Source organism: Diabrotica undecimpunctata, chromosome 2, assembly GCF_040954645.1.
Source record: "Diabrotica undecimpunctata isolate CICGRU chromosome 2, icDiaUnde3, whole genome shotgun sequence".
Classification (NCBI taxonomy): Eukaryota; Metazoa; Arthropoda; class Insecta; order Coleoptera; family Chrysomelidae; genus Diabrotica; species Diabrotica undecimpunctata.
Genome location: NC_092804.1, coordinates 137650322 through 137670415, shown reverse-complemented (window position 1 = coordinate 137670415; position 20094 = coordinate 137650322). Strand labels below are relative to the sequence as shown.

Here is a 20094-nt window from a genome sequence, read left to right as displayed (position 1 = left end):
TATATTTATAATACAAATCAAATAACAAGAAGGAAATACTATCTGAAATTTATTTATACAAATGAATTTAACGTAGGCTTATATTTCATTGTTCTTTACTTTGGTATTGTTAATATTTGATAATCATAACGTCTTTCTTTAGAACATGATGATGAAATAATCAGAATAATATATATATATATATATATATATATATATATATATATATATATATATATATATATATATATATATATATATATATATATATATATATATATATATATAACAAGCGAGTCTTCTACAGCTGGCGCCGCTTCTCGCATCCTAATTTCCAGCGTTTTCTGTCGAAGCAATCTTCAGTTGTTAAATCTCTGGCGGTCATTGCATTGTCGACATCGTCTCTCCAGGATCGTCTTGGTCTACCTCGTTTTCTTCTAGTTGGCGTAGTCCATTCTTCTATTTTTTTTTGCCATCTATTTTCAGGCATTCTCTGAAGGTGTCCATACCAGTTAAGTCTTTTGGCTTCGATTTTGTCTATTATGTCTAGATCGATTTCCATTTCTCTCCGAATATCTTCGTTTCTCACCCTATCAAGTCTAGTGAGCTGGCAACATCGTCTCCAGTAGTTCATTTCCATGGCCTTAATTTTTGATTTGTTTCTTTGGTTTATTTCCCAGAGTTCGGCGCCGTACAGCCCAATACTTTCTATTATTGTTTTATAGATTCTTCTTTTATTTTCTTTTGTTATTTTTTTATTCCATAATAGTCCGTGTAGCTGTCTGGTGGCTGATCTTGCTTGGCCAATCCTGGAGTGTATTTCTTCGCTACTTACTGCTTTTGATGTTATTTGGACTCCCAAGTATTTGAAATTGTCTGTTGGTTTTATAGTTCCCATTTCGATTTGTAGGCTTTCTGGTTTTTCTCCTACAACTAAGTACTTAGTTTCTTGTATATTAATTGTGAGGCCCCATTTGGTATACTCATCTTTCAGTTTTCTAAGCATGTAGCCTACATCACTCTCGTCTTCAGCTAGAATGGCTTGGTCGTCAGCGAAGTGTATCGTGTACAATCTATCATCTCCGATTGGGATGCCCATATTGCAGCACTTTCTTCTCCACACTGAGAGTGCCTCATTTAGATATATTTTGAAGAGTGTAGGTGCTATGCAGCAGCCTTGCTTTAGGCCCTTACTAATAGGAATTTCTCTAGTTAATCTATTTCCAGTTTTAATGTTTGCCGTCATATTTTTGTAGAGTTGTTGTACTGCTTGTATATTTTTTTGCTTATTCCTTGTTTTTCCATTGCTACCCAAAGCATTGAAAGTGGTACACTATCGTATGCCTTTGTCAGATCTATAAAGACTATATGAGTTGAAAGGTTGTGGGCTGTGAATAATATATTAAGTTAAAATATATTACTTAATAAGTCAAATAATAATTTCTGTGACAAAAAAATCAAACAGTAACTAAGGTTGCTTTTTTATTTGGTGTTAAAAAACGGCGTAATATTTCTAGACTGCAACCTTGAACGAATAAAGGCATGCCTTGATTCTGGTCCACAAACAGCAGCTGATGCTTCAGTTAGTGTTCAGTGATGTGTTCAGTCTTCTGTCAGTCACAACCACAAGGCAATGTGAAATTGTCGTCTCCGGTGTAATTAATAAACGTATGAAAAACTGATTGCAACTTGGTGCAGGTTTCCATGTTTATTAATTTGTCCAACTATTGCGCAATATGGTGTAATATTGCGTAGTTGGCCGGTACGCTCTTATTGTGGCATTATCTTGAAGAGACAATGCCATTGTGGTTTTATTAGGTGGTGGAATAAAACACATTCTTTCTAAGAAGAAAAAAACTCAGCTTCAGAGTCTTAGAAAGAAACAGAGCCCTTCGAGCAAAGTGCTCTAGGGAGCTACCCTACACGGTTAAAACCATGAGTTAGACACTACTATCACTACTGTCACAACTTGACTTGAGATCCGAAAATGTTCCATATTTAAAGATAAATTAACTTTTATATGAAACTTTTTTATTTCTCAACCAATTAAATTTAATTATAAGTTCCAGAAGGAAGGGCGATGAACATCGAAGTGCGTGATTGGTGGCACTTGATGACAAAATGTGAAATTATGTGATTTGTTGTCACAGAGTACTGTGGTTGTTATTATTTCAAAAAGCAAGTATATCTGAGTGTGGTTGATATCGTTAATCCGTGTGAACTATAAAGCTATAAAATAAATTAACTGAAAAAATTGGTGTTTAAGTATAGCATAATGGTAGTAATCAGTTAATCTAACTCTTAACAGACATGTTCCTAAGGGATGGTCACAATCAAATTCCACACCCTGTTTTTTATCGAAATTTAAGTTATTGGAATTATAGTCAAGTAGTAATAACTATGGAAGGTATAGTGGTGTCTTGAACAGGACTGTGAACATGGATTGACAAAAATTAAATGTTTAATAGAGCACCTACAAAAAGATTATTTGATGAATTTCGACAAAAAAATTTATATGAATAATTTAAAAGGTTAGGGTGTTTCATTCAGTTTACTCTAGACATTATCCTACAAACATAAAGTGGCGCAAGTCATTTGAGATATTTCAAGATTTATTGAAAATGTTATAGTTAAATCATGGTAACAGTTCCACAGAATTGAAGAAATTGTCGAAATAAACTTTATGGCCCTTTCCTACCAATTTACGAGTAAGATCTTTACGACTCTAGCTCCTAATTTTTCTTCTGTCATATCAGCAACTTTTCCTGTATAAACTTCGAACTGATCCAAACCTTGTAGCCTCTTTTTACGGGCTTCATTGGTAAATATTGACGTAAGGAACTACGTCCTTTAAATTTTATCATTGACTCGTCTATTGCTCGAGGGATTATAACAAGCAAAAAACGATTCTGATAGATGATTCAGTAAAGGCTTAAGTTTATATAGTTTGTCATAGTTGGCCTCATGTCTTTTAGGTTAAAGAGAATTGTCGTTTAAATGCAAGTTTTTGAGCAATCACACAAACCGATCTCTTGCCATACAAGAACTAATATACACATCTCGAAGATCCGCTCTGGAAGACCAGTAGTCTCTCAGACTAGGAAGTACCTTTATTCCCATTAGTATATTCATTGCTAAGAATACCCGCATTTGTTCTGCATTGGTTTGTGTAAATCTATTCTCGTCACCGTCGGTATTTTGGACCGCATGTAGATTGGTTTGAAAGATAATATTATCAATAAGATCCTTTGTAAAGAGTTGAAGAAATACATCCGTAGTAGAATCAATATTGTCTGGTATATTGGGGCCGACTGGTTCATTAAATTTTTTTTTATAGGGAATGCAATTTTGGGAGTCTCTAGTCCAAATTGTATTTGAAAGAAAAGATTTCCTTCTACGTATATCCAACGGAGTATCATCATCGTCACTCTCATCTGCTTCAATTTAATTTGTCTCTTAGACGCCCTCAAATTGATTTTCCACTGAAACGGCGTCTTCAAAGATAATCGGCAAAGACTCTATATCAAAAATACTTTGATTCATATTTGTTGTTAAATCCGTTTCCTCATCGTCATCGGAGCTGTCACCAATATTTGAATCTACATCAGATGGAATGTCTTCAATAAGAGTAAAGATTTCCTCTTGAGACATAGGTTCCAAATCGGCATAGGAATGTTTATTTTTGCCTGGAACAAAAAAGCATGCATTTGACTTGTGTCCCAGCACTGCCTACAACCATAATTACAAGGTGTAAAATGTACTAAATTCATCAATGAACATTACCACACAAATACAAACAAATATATGTTACATACACAATATATTTTTAGAAAAACTTACCGGCCATTTTATTAAAAATCTTGAAAAACTCATAAATATTACAGCACCATCAACCACGTGCTAAGTAACTGTAAACATACCACTATAAAAATATTACCAAGGGTCAGCGAAACAAAATTTGATGTGCGAGTCGTTGGAGGAGATCTCGATCGACAATCCACGTTTTGACTGAGCGCAAAGAACAAAAAGCTACAGCATAAAAATTATTTAAAATGTGTCTTAACGCTTAGCCCACCAGTACACAAAGGGTTAATAATATTAGTATTATTGTGGTTAAGGAATAATTACTTAATTAATAATAGTAAATAACATAAAAATGTCAAATAGCTTGAGTTTTTGAGAAAATAGCTAACAGTTTTTTTATTCACATAACCATCGATTTGTTGCTTCCTTTTTTATCCATTCTACTGTAAGTGCAGTGTGTGCATATTCAACAATTATCCCACTGTTGTGCATCGTTACTGTTTATCGAAAAACAAGATTCTTAAATACTTTTTACAATTGAAAAAATTCTAAAATAATTTATTAAACATTAAAGTCGTCATTCCTAATCGGATCGTACCATCTGGCAAACAAAACTTCATTGCAAAATTCAATCGGGAATAACTATAAATCACGCCTGTTCTAATTTACAGTCCCCAGAAAAACAATGTGGCAATTAAAGTCTGAAATAGAAATATTTCTGTCTTATAATTCGATTTGAATTTTAATGACTTAACATTAATTCGGTAAATCGTTTGTATAAACGGAAAATTCTGAGAGGAGGACAAAATCCTGAAGTATTTATTGAGCGTGTTGTTAATCTTTAATAAATTAAGGAAAATAAAAAAGCTGCTTTCTTATATGGTACAGAGAAATTAGTGTGACAAGATATATCCATACAATTAGTAAGAAGGGATTAGTTTTACACGTTAAGTGTTGCTACAGTGCTATCTTATATACGAGGATATAAATAATCTGGTAGACATTTCTGACAATCATTTTCTTAAACTTTTACATTGTCAAAGAGACCATACATGATATATTTTGTTGCAGTTTAAACAGAAGATACTACGATATACAGAAGGTAACAGATCGGTCTCAACACTTTAAAAAATGGGCTCCTTTTAATTCACGTCGAATTTCCTTGGACCAGTTTTAAAACACTTTCTTCTTCTTCTTCAAGTGAAGTTTCTTTTTTTTTCAAAAGCCGTTTTTTGTATTTCATCCACTTTGCTTATTGTAAGTCTTCGATTCGTATAACCTTCTAGCTGTGGTTTTAGTATTGACGAATAATTCTTACTAGTTTCCAACTACTACCCGCGACTAACTGCTTTAAGTGTCCTCCGAAGCACGGTGGAGGCTGAATTAAATTAGAAATTAAAAAATTTCTGTTGTCTGCCGAGATTGAACCCGGACCGTCTGGCTTAAAAAAAGCCAGTATTTAGTCACTGAGGTACGGCCTCCACTTGCCGTGTCCATTAGGTTGGCGACAATTTCGACGAAATTTATGCGATTTTGTGCCTTTCTAAGAAATGTATGTTCTCAATACTATCCAAACACGGATGTTCTTTAGCTAGGAATAGTGTCTATGGCCAGGTCCTCTGCGGTCCTCTATGTATTCTTCTATGATTAGTTTTGGCAGGATCACGTGATCACGTGATGTACCCAGGATATTCTAAGCGTATGGCGGTATATTTACCTTTTAAAGGCCTCAGGGCGATTCGTTGTACGGACTTTCATGTTACAGGCTGTTACGCAATACTCGAAGACATTAGAGTTAGAGGACCCTGATGGTTTCCAGGGCAACAACTAACAATAACCACGGAGGAATCTACAGCTACCAGCTACCAGTGGAGGGGAATGCCAAACGTTGAAACGTTTAAAACAAATGGAAAAGGATAATGAGTGAATAATAAAAGTAAAATGTAATGATGAAAAGCAAAAAAGGTATATTGATGGAAGGCAACCGTATATATGTATTTCTGACTATTGGTCGTCTTCACTCTCTAATGCGACAAATCTAATGGTCGCATTGCTCCTGTACTGATCTTCTAACTTGGCTGCTCCGTACTGTCCTCTTAGCAAGGTCTTTATCGTGAGATAAGTTATTGTCATTTCTATCCTTATTCTTATTTCTAGGTTTGGGTCTAGGTGGTCTGTTATCCAGTAGCCCAAGTATTTGAATTTTACTTATTCTATTGATTTATCGGTAGATAGTTATATTTGTCTGCAAGTTGGGATTTCAGTCTATAATCATGGTCTTGATTGTAGTCGCGTTATTTTTCGGGACGAAATCGTCGATTAATTTATTTAGTGGCGTTAGAGTTCTTCTACGCTAGCTGATAAAACTAATGTGTTGTCAGTATATCTTATATTGGATAGGGGTTAACCACTTATTTTTCTTCTTCTTCTTCTTCCTGCTTTATAAATAGGCAAAATGCCTGTTTTACTTCGGTTTTTAGCCTCAATTGACGTTGTCTGACCATCTTTTCCTCGGTCGTCCCAATGGTCTTCTTCCATTTGGCGATTTGTCTCTTGCTATTCGTACTATTCTATTTTCTGTCATTCTTTCGATGTGTTGATTCCATTCCACTTTTCTTCTTTTGGTCCACGCGTTTATTTCCTCTATACCACATCTCGCTCGTATTTCCTCACTTCTTACTCTGTCTCTTAGAGTTTGGTTTGTTATTTTTCGTAAGACTTTCATTTCTGTTGTTTCCAGTAGTCTTTGTGTTTTCGCCGTATCTGCTCTTGTTTCCGCTGTGTACGTCATTGTCCGGTCTTATTCTTGATTTATATATCCTGGTTTTCGTTTCCGTTGTGAGGTATTTGTTTCTCCAGATTGTGTTGTTGAGACATCCTGCTGCTCTGTTTGCCATGTTCACTTGTTTTTGTACTTCTTCTTCCACCTTTCCGTAGCTTGACAGTTTTATTCCCAAGTATTCAGTTTCCATCACTTGTTCTATTATTTTGTTATTTACGACTAGTTTACATCTTCTCGGTTCCACTGATATCACTATCGCTTTAGTTTTCTCTGTTGAGATCTCTATGTTGTATATGAGCGCCGTATCTTTAATTAATCTTTGTAGGTCATCTTCATTTTCGGCTGTTATTATGGCGTCGTCGTCGTAGCATATTATCCTTATTTCCTTTTCTCCAATTCTATATCCTCTTCTTTTTTTAACTTTCTTTATGATTTCATCCATTATTATCAGACTAAATATTAATGGGCTCAGCGAATCTCCTTGTCTAATGCCAGTTTCATATTTGATAGGTTGTGATAGTTTTCCTTTACATCTTACCATAGCTATGTTATCTTTATATATATTCTTAATGGTTTTTACTAAATCCAGTGATATTCCCTTTTCATATAATAAACGTATCCCGTCCCGAATTCTCACTCTATCAAACGCTTTCTTCAAAGCTATCAGACACATATATGCTGGTTTGTTGTATTCCATCTACTTTTCTTTTATTTGTCTTATTACAAAAACTGCATCCGTGAATGATCTTCCTGTCCGAAATCCTTGCTGTTCCTCTTGCAGAGATATTCGTTCGTGTATTTTTGTCGCTATTATTCTTGTTGTCAATTTGAGTGTTGTATTTAATAGATTTATTGCTCGATAATTATTGGGGTCTTTCTTATCTCCTTTTTTGAAGAACATCACCATGATCGCTCTCCTCCATTCATCTGGTATTCTGTTCGTAATGATTATTTTATTAATAAGAAGTTGCAGTTGTTGTACAAGATGATGACCTCCATATTTTAACAGTTCATTTGGTATTTGATCTTCTCCTGGTGACTTTCTGTTTTTTAATTTGTTTATTCCTTCTTTTACATCGTTTTGGGAGATTTCGGTCTTTTCCTCAGTTATTATATTTGGCGTTTCTGGTAAAGGTTCTTCGTTTTGTTTTTTAAACATTTCTGTCAGGAAGGCCACCCATGTATCCTCTTATCCACTTATTTTTTATGCCTTCTTTTGCATTTACTAGTGCCCTTTGAAAGATGCGTTCTAAGTAGTGATTGAACAGAATTTTCCATTGTCTTACCACATAGTTTATAGGTGTTTCCGTTATTACTCTGCTTTTAAGTCTCACTGACGTGATTCGGTGCCTATATATCTAACACGGAGTATATATGTTGTTGCTGGCTACTCTGGATAGTGCTTTTATGTCTACAATTTTCATTAACTCAGAGTGTTTGACACATTCAAAAGCTTTTGCGTTGTCTATGAAGTTTGATTATAAAAAGCTTTCGGTAAAACTAGTTCATGCTTTATATTTTTTATATGTCTAATTATTTAAATGAACAGTTAATTAGAACCATTATTATACCAAAATGATTCATAACAGCATTATAGTATGCCTTTAAGATGGTCAATTGGGACCACAGAGGAGTAACAATAGACGGCGAAAAACTTATCCATCTCCGTTTCGCAGATGACATTGTCCTTTTCACAGATAATTTAGGAGAAGCCACAGATATGTTGAATGAATTGGACTTTGCCTGTTCGAAGGTAGGCCTCAGAATGAACTTGACCAAAACTAAGTGTATGACAAATATGGTCCCCAATAACCATTTAACTATTTAAAACAAAGTGGTAGAACTGGTGGAGAAATATACATATTTGGGTCACGAAATAAGAATCAGCAGGGATAACCAAACATGCGAAATCCGAAGACGAATTACTTAAGCGTGGGCAGACTTTGAAAAACTGCGAGACACTTAGGGCCAACATACCAATTAGCCTCAAAAGAAAAGTATTTGACCAATGCGTCGTATTACCGGCATGACCTATGGGACGGAAACTATGACTCTAACCAAGACTACAGTTTCGAAATTGAGAGTTTGAGATTGAGATTGCTGGACCGAATAAGAAACGAAGACCTGCGAAGAAGGACGAGTATTGCTGATGTTGTGAAACGCATTGCGGAACTGAAATGGAATTGGGCAGGCTATTAGCGAGAATGCATGACTCACGATGGGCGTGCAAAATTACACATTGGAGGCCAAGAGCAGACAAACGTAGTAGAGGAAGACCACCTACATGTTGGGCTGACGACATCAGGCGTATCACCAAAAATTGGTGATACGCCTGACTTGGTTTAAGGGAGGCCTAGGTCCAGCAGTGAACGTGATAAATGAAGGTTGGATGATGATGATGATGATGAGAACCATTATACTCGTAGAATCCTTACTATGTTCTTTGAAAAGCTATCATTTAAAAAAGGAACGGAAAAGGGTTTATAGGAATGTATTTTATTATGAAATAAATAATAAATTCATCTTGATAAATGAGCAGATCTTGCTGGCTACTCAATGGTAATTCTTATCCGATCTACGTATCTTGAAAAACTTTATGTCGATGATTTCGATTGCTATACGAGTAATGTGATTATGCTTCGTCGTTGTGCTGAAATCAAATGCCAGAAATTGTTGTCAGTAGTATTTCCTATGACAGGATATATTCTATTGCATACAAGATATACTTCCAATTATTCATGATAACTTTTTCTTTTTAAATTAAAATGTATGCAACCGTAGGTTGCCGCTGATTTTGACAACATTTTTTCAAGCTCGGTGACACATGCGCTTTCATTAAAAGAGTGGTCAGATATAAAATGTCTAATGAATATCTTCTCAGTTACGTCAATATATGTCTCATAAAACAATAACGGATGATTTATATGACCATTTTCATTTAATAAAGCCTTATAATCCATATTTAATTAGATCATATATCTTCCTAGTATAACCATAAAATTTAACATCTTTTAAGTCCGAATTAAATTAGAACTAATAACGGTAATCAGTAAGTGGTGAAAAGGGACACTTTATAGTGCACACTGGCAACCATTAAGCCTGCATTAGTCTGTCAGATAACGGTAGCGGATAATGGAAAGTGTTAAAATATTATTTTGTTTGTCTTTATAAATATAAGAGAAAAATAAGTTATTTTATAATATTTGTCAGTTGTTTTGTTTTGTAGTACAATAATGTACCGGAATGCAGAGGATATGCAGAAATGACTCGGAAATATAATCATTGATTTCTACCCTGGTGAGGGATAAAGATTTGTTTTTCAGCCCAGTTTGTCGAAAAATTTACCGAACTGATTCTGTTTAAATTCAGATATGGTTGTGTGAACCAATCAATACATTTGTCCTCCCTGTATTCATATGATCCCTATAAGTATCACTCTTTATTGCAACCGACGCATCTCCTGGTTCAATAATCTGAGAAAGTTCAGAGCTGTAATCTCAAAAGTGAAAATAGCTGTGATGATTACCAACCTCCTTAGAGGAGACGGTACCTAAAGAAGAAGAATTGCAACCGTTTAAATTTTGATAATTATTTGCACCTATGAGTTAAAGTTCATTTATCTTGCCAGAGCTATCGAAGGAATAGTTCGTGTTAATTTAATTACTATTAATTCGTAATAGTACATTGTTTGTTTAATTCCCCACAGATTGTGAAAATTGTGCTAGGCTGATGTTCCAGATTAGCGGTTTCTAAAAGGTATTTACTAGAAGCCTTGGGTTCCGTGGAAAGATTATAGTGGTTCCAAGAAAACAATTATTCTACATAAGTGTGTAATTCCTTTTTTTACATACACATACACAGTGAGTCTGTTACAGCCCAAACCGTATCTGGCTCCCTTTTTGAATCGGTATCTAGCTTCAGTTATGTTGACCTTATTCCCTTACTGCCATTGCTTCTTGTACCTTAACATTTCAATTCCTCTTTGACCGAACTCATTTCTTCGTTCCAACGGAAGTCCCACTGCCCCACTCTATTCGACCATCTGCCCCTTTCTTTCTCTGGAGGGGTGCATACCACATCAGCTGTTTTCTATTAATGGTATCGATAATGTTCCCTTCTTCTTGCATCCCCCGTCTAACCTCAAAATTTCCTTTGTGTTTGAGCTTAGAGATCACTGTGTAGCAGTTTATGGTGTAGCAAGCCCATCAGCCGAATGTATTAGGCTTTGGTTGCCAATACTAAAAGATGAAGTCAACAACAAGAATATACCATCAATAGCGGATTAAGAAACATTGAGACACCAATTCTTCAAGCATACACAATACATATGCAACACACAACCCACATACATAAGGAAAACACGAACACTCATACACACAAATGCTTATTGCACATGCTAACAACGCAGAATACTTAGAATAATCAGAATTTGAAGTTCCATGGGGCAAAAACCCATCCTCATATCTTTTTCAGCCAAACCATGGCTGTTGCCTATAAAACCGTGGTCAGCTGCGTCAACTTTTAATTTTGTGAAATGACATACAGAACCTCGTTAATCCTTTGGCGTTTATAAACTTTTTTAATAATGATTTTTTAAATCTTTTAAATAATCTTTGTTGAAAACGAAACAATTTCCCGAGTGGAAATCGAAACGTCAAATTTTCAGCTAATATGTAATTATCATTATGATCAATTGTATCTTAATCCCATATAAACACAAAATTAAGTTAACATTTATATACATCTGAAAAATCTTACGGAAAATATTTTTCTCTGGACCCTGTCGCTTATTGAGAAAATTCATTCGCAAAGCAAACAGAGAATTTGATATATTTTAAGAGAGTTTATCTTTTCTGAATATCATGTTTAAATCAGTGCCACTGAATAACTTTTGAAACGGTCTCAAGGATGAATACTATGAAGTAGTAGTGGAAAAGGCTATATCTCTTTGTCTCGGCTTACCGATGCGAGACTGTCTTTTCAAATTATGCCTGAATAAAAGCAAGTTCAGAATTATCTTCGATGCCACTACGTATCTACAAATTCAGCTGTCTGAGCTGATCAAATTTTATATCAATTTTAATAATAATAAAACCATAAACTATATATAACTAAAACTAATAAAATTCAATAATCCAATATTTTCAAATAACAGTGTATTTCATGTTAAATATAATCAAGATATACAGGGTGACAATCGGGAGCAGGATGTTTTTAGAACGCATAGTACGAACCTTGAGGGGATGAGAGTGGGACAACCGCGGCGTTACTACCTCTGTAGTAGTGTGCCATTGTCATGAAAAAAAGCACTAAGTTCCGAATAGATCAGTAATGACTCCTGTAAACATACAGCGAGTAAGAGATGCCGTCATCAGAAGTTTAGCTCAATTGCACGGTCTGCCCAAAAACATGCAATTGAGCTAAACATAAATCTGGAATCGTTTAGAAAAATGTTGTCTTCTTCTTCTTAGAGTGCCACATCCCTACGGAACGTCGGCGACTACCATGCTTATATTATTTTTATACTGATCTCGGTCTTGCGCTACGTGTAGCAATTGGTCCGCTGTCAAACCTGTCCACTGCCGCAAATTTCTCAACCAAGAGAGTTTCTTCCGTCCTATCCATTTCTTTCCTTCGATTTTACCGTTGAGAATTAGCCGAAGGAACTCATATCTTGGTCCTCTGATTATCTGTCCAAGATATTCTAGTTTACGCCTCTTAATAATATTTAATAGAGTTCGTTGATGTCCCATTCTTCGAAGAACTTCTTCGTTTCTTTTTCTGCTAGTCCATGGAATTTTTAGTATCCTTCGATACAACCAAATCTCAAACGCCTCGATTTTATTCATGATATCGGCGTTTAAAGTCCAAGTTTCACATCCATACAAAAGTACAGACCACACGTAACATCTTGTAAACTTTTCACGGATTTCCAAATTTAATGAGTTATTGGATAATAGAGGCTTGAATTTTTGAAATGAGTTTCTTGCCTGTTCAATTCTACATCGAATTTCGAAGGATGGATCTAGATTTTGGGTAATCCAACATCCAAGGTATTTGAATCTCTGAACTCTCTGCAGCGGTTGTTGGTTTAATATCAGTTGGGTTGCGTCGATATCCACTTTACTGGTCACCATGTATTTAGTTTTATCGATATTTATCGACAGTCCCCAATTTGTGCATTTCATGTCAACTCTATTGATTAGCTCTTGCAGATCGTCGATGTTTTCAGCTAGAATCACAGTATCGTCGGCGTACCGTATATTGTTAATTGTTATTTGTTAAATTGTGTAAAAATGTTGTATAAGGACCTAAAATTTCACCCCTACAAATTGCAGAATGTCTAGAAATTAATGGAAAGAGATGTTGAACAACGTGAGGATTTCGCTATAAGAATGCAAGTTCTTTTGGAGGATAACTTTTGGAGGTCAGCATCTTCTAATTAGCGACTAAGCTCATTTTCATTTGGACGGAACCGTTAATAAACAGAGTTACAGGTACTGGACTCCTAAAAACTCACGAAATCTCCATGATCGTCCTTTACATTCTCCAAAAGTGACAGTGGTCCATTGGTCCGACTGGCATTATTGGGCCATATTTTTTCGAAGAGGCTAGCCATATCGCAACCGTTAATTCTATTCGCTACATTGACATGATCAACATTTTTTTGGTTCCAGCACCTGGAACTTTTTGTTCTTGTTTCCAGGACAAACATTTCACGTTTCGGAGATTTGCCGTGGCCTCCAAGGTCATTAGACCTGTCAATCTTGTCAAGATTTTTTTCTATGGGGGTATTTAAAGAGTCAGGAAATCATGACTATTGATCGAGCGATATTAAAGCGTGTTATGGAGGATTTCATAAAGAGGATCAAAAAATGTATCCAAAGGAGATGATCACCATCTTGATGACATTATTTTCCATACTTATTAAATTGTAAATGGCATAATATAAGTTTCATTTTGATGTTAATTAAATAGTATTTTCTTTCAAATTTCTTGTATACCATTTAGTTTAAAATTATCCTATTGCCAATTGTCATCCTGTATTATCTAAGAAAAATACTAAATTTTAAGGCAAGTTGGCTTGTTTTACCCGGTGGGGTAAAAGTAGTCCCCTTTTTCGAGCAAGGAAAAAGTATGTTCCTCAACATCGATCTTGTGTCATCACTAATAAATATAACCCTGATTGTCATCTAATTTAAAGGTTTTTAAACATATTCCAGTAGCTAGTTTTAAGTACTTTTTAAAAATGTTTCACTGATGATGGTCCGACTGGACTGAAAACGTTTTGGAATAATTGTAATCCTTTTGGATAAATTTTAATTATTTTTTTAAAAAATAATATACCATTATACACGAGAAGTTTATAAATTGTTTATTTATATTTATATTGATGATTTAAAATTAGTGTTATTTTTCAGTGGTAACACTAAATATATAACTTTTTCTATTTCAGATTTCGGTAGCCGAGGAAGATCTATGTATGTAAGTATTTTTATCTGACAGTAAACTTCATATTATAATATCATTGTTACCATTATTAAGATAATTAGACGAATAAAAGATCTAAAATGCAGTCACCACTATCCGTGACAACTTAAAAATTGTCTAATGCAAATGGCTAACATAACATTCAATCTTAAAAAATTAGTGTAAAGGCCAAAATCCAAATAAAGTATTTCTTATTTGTGATTTATTCCCGAAAATATATTCATTTAAAAGTCAGATGGCACAATAAAATAGTTTTACACTTATACTGATATTTCACTGTGAAAATGTGACGAAACAAACACGATATTCTTATTGTAAGTCGTTTATTCATTCTACACTTCGCATCGATATTTTACATTTTGTGTTTAATCCCGAGAGTTGCAAACCGATACTAGCCCAAGCTGTTTGTGAAAAAATGCGGACTACTTTGTGAAACCTTCTTCTTCTTCACGTGCCATCTCCGCGACGGAGGTTGGCAATCATCATGGCTATTCTGATCTTAGATGCTGCTGCTCTGAATAGTTCAAATGATATGCATCCGTACCATTCCCTCAAGTTACGCAACCATGAGATTCTTCTTCTTCCTACGCTTCTCTTGCCATGGATTTTCTCTTGTATAATCAATTGAAGTAGGTTGTATCTCTTATTACGTATAACATGCCCCAGGTATTGCAGCTTTCGTGTCTTGATGGTTTCCAATACTTCCATTCTTTTGTTGATTCTTCTCATGACTACGTTGTTTGTTACATGCTCGGTCCATGATATCTTCAGAATTCTTCTATACACCCACATTTCAAATGCTTCCAACTTTTTAGCAGTCGACGCGTTAAGTGTCCATGCTTCTATCCCATAAAGCAGAGTCGAGAAAATATAACACCTTGCTAGCCTAACTCTCAAGTCCAATTTTAGTTCTCTTGCACAAAGTACCTTTCTCATTTTATTGAAGTTTGTACGTGCTTTCTCTAATGGAACTTTGATTTCTTTGGAGTAATCGTTTGTGTGATTAATTATTGTGCCAAGATAGTGGTAGTTTTCAACTTGTTCTAAAGCACTACCGTTATTTGTCAGGCTTTCACCATTATTTTGGGTTTTTGATATCCTCATAAATTTTGTTTTCTTGGTGTGATAATCCATATTCTTCTCCATACTCAACTATCTTGTTCATTAGCTTTTGGAGGTTGTCTGTTATTATGATAGTATCGTCCGCATATCTAATGTTGTTAATTGGTGTTCCATTGACCTTGATTCCTGCTGTTTCTCCCTCAGGAGCTCTTTTCATAATTTCTTCAGAGTATGCATTGAATACACACACAATACACACCCCTGTCGCACTCCTCTTTTAACTTCGAACTCTTCTGATGTGTGTTCATTAATGCGTACGTGTGCCTGCTGTTTATAATATAGATTTGTTATAATTCAAAGGTCATTGTGTTGTAGTTGTTTTGCTTTGAGGATGTCCATTAGCTCTTTGTGGCGGACTTTGTCGAAAGCTTTGTTGTAGTCTATGAAACAGACGTACATATCTTGGTTCATATCCAAGCATCTCTGGATTAGTACGTTGAATGCAAATAGAGCTTTACGGTGTTTTGTAAATGCGTTTATGAATGATCTTTAAAAACAATTTAAGTGTGTGAGACATCAGGCTTATGGTACGGTGGTCGGTGCATTCTCTAGCATTTTTCTTTTTTGGGAGACAAATGAATGTTGAAGTCAACCATTCGTTGGGTATGTCACCCGATTGATAAATTTTATTAAAAAGCTTTAAGAGGACATCAATGTACTCATTTTCTATTCTTTTAAGGATATCAATAGGCAGTTGATCTGGCCCCGGGCTTTTTCCGTTTCTGGTGTTCTTTACCGCATACAGTATTTCTTCCTTTCTAATTTCTACACTTGTTTCTCTGTCCTTAAAAGACAAGTCTTGTGGGTTTCCTCTTTCGTCGTCGAAGAGCTCTTCCATATACTCTTCTCGTCGTTTTAGTTTTTCGTCAGTCGTTATCATAGTATTTCCATTTTTATCTAAAAGAGTTGTGTTGTGGTTTCTTTTTTGCAGTCCTGCCATTTCTTTAACCTTTTTATGTATGTTGAATAGGTCGTATTTGTTCTGAAGATCCTCTATCTCTTTACATTTTTCCACATAGTAAGTTTGTTTTGTCTCTCTTATCTTTTTTCTGATTTCGTTGTTAATGATTTCGTAATTGTGACTGTCTTTGTTCTTGGCTTGTCTTCGTTGTTCCATCATGCCGAGTATCTCGTCGTTCATCCAATTGTCTTTCTTTCGTGTCGGTTCTTTTAATATCTCTTTGCATGGAGCGAGGAGGCAGTTTTTTAGTGTTTCCAATTGTTCGTTTATCTCGTAAGTGTTAGTATCTAATTTATCAAAGTTTTCGTATATTATCTGTTGAAGTTTGATTTTTATATCAACTTCTTTCAGTTTTCTAACATCTAATTTTGGAGTTCTTTGTGGTTTTCTAATACGTTTAAGCTTGATCGTGACATTAGCCATTAGTGGGTTATCGTCTGATGCGACATCTGCTCCTGGATATGTTTTAACTGATTTGATGGTATTACGATATCTCTCTTTAATCATTATATAGTCGATTTGGTTTCTTACAACTTTTTCCGGTTTATCTGCTGATGAGCGCCATGTATATAACCGTCTCATTGTGAAACCTACTTTGTGCTATTAGGGGCGATATCAGGAATAACTCCCCAGTCACTGCAACAGCAAATTTTTGGTTATTATTGATGTATGATACTTTGAAAGGGTAAAATAGGCACTTTTTGATTCAGATTACTACGAAGCCTAAGGTACGTGATTTTATAAGTCATAAAATGATAAAGGTACGTTGGATGAGCTTTAATTTAAGCTTTTTTAGTTTTGATCAATTTTTATTAAATAGTTACCGCTGAAAGTTCAAAAACCTAAATTAAAATGGTCATATCTTTTGTAAAAATGCTTGTATAATAACGTTTAATGTATTATACTGAAGCCCTTTCAATTCCCAACAAAATGAGATTTTGTAAATCGCCATCGGTTCATTTGTTGCTAAGATATGATTTTTTTTTAAATGCCGTATTGTCAGACACCAGTAAGGGCCTAAGAAGGTATCCATTGAATTCTGACTGGCAGCGGTGGGGGAAATATTTTTTAGACATCTAATGTTACAGAGCAAGACACTCTGGCATCTTCCGGCCGAGTATGACACTAATCATTTGCAGAATTAGATGCATTATTTCCAAATACATAATAAAATCAAAGGATTTTGGTTGATGTATTGTCCCTTTACCTTTAGCTCTAGTTTTTGCATCAGGTGCTTCATCCACTGTCTCTTTAATGGCTTCTATAATTGCTTCAAGCTGATCTTTGACCACAGCACCTGACTCAGCACGACAAGCCCAACCGGTTTCAGATTAATATTTCAAAGTTTTTATTATTTGTGATTCAAAATCACAAATCAAAATCTCTTCAAAACTAGTATGCTCTTTTGAACTGTCTTCAATGTAATAATAAAACAAGCAATGCAGCAGTGAACATAACAATGAATATGCAAAATTTGCATATTCATTGTTATGTTCATTGCCGCACGCAGTATTTGCAAAGTAAAATTTATTGTTTTAAAAATGGTTTCTGCATCAGTTAAATTTAATCATTTTAGTGCTAATAGCCTTTTAACTGGAAATGTACTACCTTTAGGGATATATCTAAAAATAATGTAGTGCCGGATTAACCCTGTTCCGACTAAAACCTTAACCACCGTTCCAGAGTAGTTATCTTAACACTCAATAAGAAACTAAAATCTATTTTTAACCGTCACTTTAAAAGAAGAATAACATTATATCAAGGAAAACTTACAATTTAATATACCTATCGCCACATATCAGAAACAGTTCAAGAACTGCCTATTACCAAAAGAAAACAAAACAACGAAAATATTTCCGTGACTAATTTGATACCGGTTATTGGCTCTATAGAAAAAAGAAACAAGATTTTTTATCCGTGGTTTAATTTTCTCCTTTGTCCTCCTGCTCCGTCTTCTTCATCGTCCCAGAGATCAGACAGTGCACTTCTCTCCATTATCTTTTTCCTGTCATCGTTATGTTTACCATGTTTCTTTGGTTGAAGTTAAAAAGGTGGGCGGGAGCTTCCGGCATCCCACAAACAGTACAGTGCGCCGAGGCAGACTTATGAAGGTACAAAAACTACCATGTCCGGCCAGAAACTGCGTCAGGAAGTAGTCCAGTTTCCTGAACTTACATATACACTACGGCTTCAGACCGGGAATAAGCTCCTTCGTCAACCTTACCTTTCCGCTATCATTCTCTCTCTCTCTCTCTCTCTTTTTCTCTCTCCCCCCCCTCTCTCTCTCTCTGTCTCTCTCGCGTGCGCCATCCTGTAAGCACTAGATACCCTGAAGAGCATTCGCTTTTGCGAAGTCTCCATCAGCTTTTGGCGCTAAAAACTCCATTTAGCGCCCTTCTTTTGGTGCAACCTGGGCCTCCAATGTTCGGCATTCGACGTACCAACGCCTCCAGGCTTCAGTTCGCATTCACCACCGTCTTTTGGAAGTATACTCCGAACTTTGTAGTCTTTCTGATATATTCTAAGATATGATAGCTATTAAAATGCTATAACTTGTTAAAAAAATAGCAACAAAACCTAAAAAATGTTTTTACCCCGCATTTATTACATTAAAACCATGGTTAATTTTTTTTGTAAACACTAAATTGTTATTTATACTATAAATAATTTTCAAGCTGAGTATAATAGTCAGGCTATTTGTCTATTTTTTTTTCCGATACATCATTTATCTATTATAATTGTTTTTTAAAGAAATCTTCTCTCTAAAGACTATTAGATATAGATTCAGCATTGCATATTAAGATGAGTATTGCTGATTATAAAAAAAAATAATAATTGGTAGTTAGGCATCCTTATTACATTGATTGCCATTGACAAATCCAAATATCACAAAAATATTTAAAGAGATACTTATAAATTTTTACGTTCATAATTATTTTAATACCGTTATTGCACTTGACTTGTAAAATTAGTAGGTAGTTTGTATGCAGCTAAGCAGTTAATGAAACATTCGAAACCTATTTAAATGTTTTCGAATATAAACGTTTTATCTAATATTATAACGATTATAAAAAAGTTGTCAAATTAATTTATAAATTTATGTATATATTACGGTAAAATTATGGAAAACATAAAATATTTGTTTATTTTTGTCAATAAATACAAATCCCCCTGCATAGTTCGCTTTGTTGACTTACACATAATATGTCCAAAAGTTTGGAATATTGGAGTATTTCATCTTTTTATTGATTTTTATACATAAAATCTTCTGAATAGTTAAACATTATTTTGTTTTAATTCTCAACAATACTAAGTAAATCTCAAAACCAGATAAACGATATGCAAAAAAATTACTTATTCTCTTGGAGTGAAAAACTTACAATTTACAACTTACATTTAAAAATAAATTAGCATAGAAAAAAATAATTTTTAATAAAACTAATAATTAGTATTTCCTCCATTGGTCTGTATGCATGCCTGTAGGCGATTTGGCATGCTGCCGATTAACTAGTCGAGCTGGGCTTGCGGAATTCTCTTCCATTCTTCACGAGCAGCATCTTTTAGTTCTCGAAGTGTAATAGGGAGATTGTTTCGCTTCTTGATGCGTGTTTTGAGAATGTCCCAAGCATGTTCAATAACGTTTATGTCGGGGGAATTCGAAGGCCACTGTAATGTAGATATTCCTTCTTCTTTCAGAAAATTTAGTACTGCTGCTGTTCGATGAGGAGGTGCGTTGTTATGCATAAACACAAATTCATCACCTACTGTCACTCGGAATAGACGTACGACAGGATTTGAAACTTCCTCGATGTACACAGCACCAGTGACTCTTCTCTCCAGAACCAGCAGTGGCGTCCGTGTACCACTCATAATACCACCCCAAATCATAATACTGCCACCTTCAAATGGGACACGCGGTTGAGCTGTTTCTAGTCGGGCTTGTCGTCCTGGGGCC

The 20094-nt window shown here is 35.0% G+C and overlaps 1 protein-coding gene across 3 annotated transcripts in view; it reads left to right on the top strand.

Moving 5' to 3' along the window:
- Positions 1-20094, top strand: part of LOC140434935 (uncharacterized) — an 810654-nt gene that overhangs the window by 153399 nt on the left and 637161 nt on the right. For all 3 annotated transcript variants that reach the window (XM_072523577.1, XM_072523574.1, XM_072523576.1), the window contains one exon: positions 14022-14050. The gene's annotated coding sequence lies outside the window, so the exon portion shown is untranslated. The remainder of the gene's footprint in view (positions 1-14021; positions 14051-20094) is intronic.